This window comes from Prenolepis imparis, unplaced genomic scaffold (assembly GCF_030444845.1).
Source record: "Prenolepis imparis isolate NDT839.2.m4 unplaced genomic scaffold, iyPreImpa1.0 SCAF_13, whole genome shotgun sequence".
NCBI classification, from domain to species: domain Eukaryota; kingdom Metazoa; phylum Arthropoda; class Insecta; order Hymenoptera; family Formicidae; genus Prenolepis; species Prenolepis imparis.
This window is the reverse complement of record NW_028141171.1, coordinates 1,808,112-1,812,666: the sequence shown is the minus strand read 5'-3', so window position 1 is coordinate 1,812,666 and position 4,555 is coordinate 1,808,112.

Below are 4,555 nucleotides of genomic sequence, written 5' to 3'. Positions count from 1 at the left end.
CTAAATCAAATATAAACTGTGTTACAACCACTCAATATATTTATAGTCTCACTTCGGGAAAAAATATTGTAATATTACAGTTGTATAATTAATATAATTACATATTCATTTATAATCAACTTAATATACATTGTCAAAGTTCAGCGGATATTCTCATATCCTCAGTCACAAAATTAAAATAAACATTATAATGCCATTTTTGCGTTGTTTTGCGTTCCTTTAGAAATATATTCAAATGTATAATGCATTTTTCATAATGTCTACGTGCTGTTGTAAAATATCAGAAAATATGCAATACATATGTTTTTTCCTAAGTAAAGATAGAATGTTAAAAGGATTAAAACGTCCTTTTAAAATTCATAACAGTCAAAATTATTTTTCTGCGTTAAATATTAAATTATTATTAATTTATATAGAATTTTAGAATTAGAAAAGTTTATTGCTGCCCCAATTGGGGATTACAAGGCGCTTTTTCCCTTAAGGAGCGGTCCCAAACCTTTACACACTTTTTACATCCACTTATAATCTATCCTTAACCTATAACTTAGCCTATAAAAATATATAAAAAAATATAAAAAACGCCACGCAACTCCGCCTTACTCTCGCCCTATCTCGTCGCACCATTTACCTCTCTCTCACCTTTCTCTTTTCGCTCTATCTACCCCTACACACACACTCGCCCTTCCCCCCCTTACGCAATCTTATTACTAGCTTAATCTAATGTGGGACCTCCGCTTCCGATTACTTCTGCCTTTCCTCCTCCACTTTCTCTCTCTCTCTCTCTCTCACTCTCCCCCTTTCCCCTCACCTCCTTCCCCGTCTCCTCTCGCTTCCTCCAACAATTTCACCCACAATTCCTCTTCTCCTTCCTCTCCCAGTACCTCCCTTACCATTTCCTGCCAGCTCTCTCCCCTTCCCCATTCCATACATTCCTCCCATACATGTTCCCATGTCTCCACCCCTCCCCCACACATCCTACACCTCCTTTCCTCCTCCTTCTCCCAATATCTATTTCCCCTCATCCCATTCCCCAATCTGTACTTCGCCATCCTCTGCCACCTTCCTTCCGTCCACCCTTTCCTCAGATATGTCGGTACTCCCTCCCCCTTTACCTGCTTGTACCATTTATTATATACCGAATTCTCAATCTTTTCCCATCTCTCCTCCCTCTGTCCTTTCTTTTCCCATTCCTCAACCTCCTCCCACCTAAACTCCCCTCTTTCCCTTCTTTCCTCCACCTCCCTTAAATTCATCCCTTTACCCTCAAAAAACTCTTTTCTTTCTTTCTCCCACTCCAATATTTCCCCTCCCTTTTTAGCCCTCTCCTTAATTTCCTCTAAACATACTTTTGCCAACCCCCCTCCCTTACCCTCCTCCAACCTCTTCTCATATCCCCACGCCCTTCTTCCCATCCTTGATCTTAACTTTTCCCTTTGGAGCTCCTCCCTTATCATATACCCCGGCGTTCCCCAATCCGCTCCTAACATCCATCTCATATACCTTTCCTGTACCCTTTCCAATCCCTCTCTCTCCTTCCACCCCCATATCTCAACCCCATACCCTAAAACCGTCCACACTAACGCATCAAAAAGCCATAATCTCCTCCCCCAATTACCCCCAAATCTCCTCTTTCCTATCCCCCATACTTGCCCCATTACTGCTGCCCCCCTCCTCATCCTCTCCCTCACCTGTCCATCCTGCCTCCCATTCCTTTGTACTACATAGCCTAAATACTTGTACTCCTTTACCTCCTCCAACTTCTTTCTCTTCCAATACCAACTAGCTTTCTTCAGCCTCCCTCCCCTCTTCCTGCATCTCATCACCTTCGACTTGCTCTCATTCAACTCCAATCCCTTCTCCTCCAAATATCTACCTAATCTTTCCATCATACACCTCATTCCCCCCTCATCCTCTGCCATCATCGCACATCATCCGCGTACGCTAGCGTGTATATCCTATCCTCTCCCAACCTCACTCCTCCCCATCTCCCTTTCCTCATCTCCTCCTCCAAGTCCGCCATCATCATATTAAAAAGCAGCGGACCCATCCCTTCCTTCACCCCCCTGCCTCTCAACGCCGCTATTAATTTCACCCTGTCTACCGAATCAAACGCCGCCCTCAGGTCCACAACAAATAGTACCAATTGTCTTTCTTTCCTGCTTATCTGTCTATTTATCAGATAGTTTAAAACGTAAATATTATCTACTGTCCCCATCCCTCTCCTGAACCCCGTTTGATTCGGTGGCACCATCCCTCCTTCCTCCACTTCGCCTCTCAGCCTCTCTGCTAACATCGTCGCATACACTTTGTATAACGACGGTGCCAGCGTTACTCCCCTGTAATCTGAGACCTCCCTTCCCTCTCCTCTTTTCAAAATTGGTATCACCAACTCCTCACACCATTCTCTAATCCACCCTTCCCCCTTCCATATCCTATTACATAATTCCCACACCCACTCTTCTAGCCCCTCTCCGCCATATTTCCACACTTCTCCTGGTATTCCATCCACCCCCACCGCCTTCCTATCTTTTATCCTTCCTATCGCCCTCCTAATTTCTCCCCTTTCTATCTGGTCTTCCTGATCTTCCACCTTCTCCCTTATCCTCCTGCTTCCTCCCAACACCACTCTCGACTCCACCCCCCCTAATACATCCCTAAAATAACTGTTCCATTCTTCCATCTCAATCCCTTCTCCCCCCCCACCTTTCCCCCTTCTCCTCTCTTTCCTAATTACCTCCCATACCTGCCCCTCCGTCCTCGCTTCCATTGCCCTCCTAGTCCATTCTTCATTCTTCTCCTCTTTCTTCTTCCTACATAATCCCTTGTACTCCTTCTTTCTTCTCTTATATTCTTTTCCCTCCCCCCTTTCCTCTTCCATCTTTTCAACTCCTTTGCCACCTCCCCCTTATCTTCTCTGCACTCCTCATCAAACCACCCTCCCCTTTTTCTTCTCTCCTCCCTACTTTCCCCCCCATTTCCCTTACTTAGAACTTCCTGTATTTTTCTTTCCATCCTCTCCCACTCCTCCTCTACCCCTCTCTCTTCTTGTTCATCTCCCTGCCTCTCCCCTATCACTCCTAACCTCTCCCTGAATTCCTTCTTCCCCTCGCCCGACCAGTTCCACCTCCTTTCCCTCTTTTTTACCTTCTTCTCCAATCCTCCTCTTTCCCCTCTGATCCTTACCACTACCGGCATGTGGTCCGAGTCAATCCTATCTCCTATCTCTACCCTCATAATTTCCTCCCTCACCTCCTCCTTTGCTATCACATAATCAATGACTGATCTCCCATTCGGCCCCATGTACGTCCAGCTCCCCTCCTCATCTCCTGCTACCACTCCATTCACAATTGCCCACCCTATCTCCTCTAATCTTCTCACTAACAATTTCCCTTCCCCATTTACCTTTGCATCCTTCGACCTTCTTTCCTTTCCCTCCTCTTCTCCCTCCTCCCCTATCCTTACCTTTCCCCCCAATTCTCCTGTTCTAGCATTAAAATCCCCCCTATTATCGTTCTAATCCCACCTCCCTCCTCCTCCATCCACTCCCTCATCTCTCCTAATTTTTCTTCTAAATCCCCATTTACGTACACACCCACCAATCTCCATCCATCCCCCTTTTTCTTTATCATCACCTCCATCATTCCTTCCTTATCCGCCCCGCCCTTTCCTTCTATTCCTAACCCTTTTCTTACCCCTACTATTATTCCCCCCCCATTGCCCTTCCTTTCCTATTTTTCTTCCTCGCATATTGCACCTCCCACTTAAATCCCAAAGACAACCTCCCTCTTATCTTCTCCCACCCTTTTTCATCTACCCATGTTTCTAACAAGAACATTACGTCCCATTCCCTTATCGCTTCCCAGAATTCCGCATCCTTATTCTTTAGCCCCGCCATATTCCAGAATGCCACTTTCCATCCTTCCTCCCTTCCCTCTTCTTCGCTCTTACTTTCTTCCCCTCCTCTCCCCAACTCTCCATCTCTCCCTACCTCTCTCTCTCTCTACCTTTTCCCTTTTTCACCTTCCTTCTCCTACTCATTCTCTCCCTTCCTTTTTTGCCTCCTGCAATATGTCAACCTCCATTTCCCCCTCGTCCCCTCCTCTCCTTTCTACCCCCTTCCCTTCTTCTCCCCCTTCCACCTTCAGCTCCTCTCTCACCTCATCCCACCTCCACCATTTACCCCTCATCCATATTCTTCCATATCGTACCCACGCCCTCCCTTCCTCTCTTTCTTCTCCCCTAGCGATCTCTCCTAATCTCCACATCATCCTTCTTTCTTTCCACGTAAGATCTTCCTCAATCCTCTCCTCTCTCCCCCTCAATCTTCTTTTCTTTTCCATTATTTCCCTCTTAACCTCCATATTTCCTACCCTTACTAATGCCATACTAGTCCCATCTCTCCTTTCCTCCCCTATTTTCCTCACCTCCCCCACCGGCTCCTCTACCCCTATCTCTTTTAATATTCTCTCCACTTCCCCTTTTACTCCTCCTTCCCCACCCTTTATACCTTTTACTATAATGTTCCCTCTCTTTTCCTCCCTTTCCTTCCTCTCCC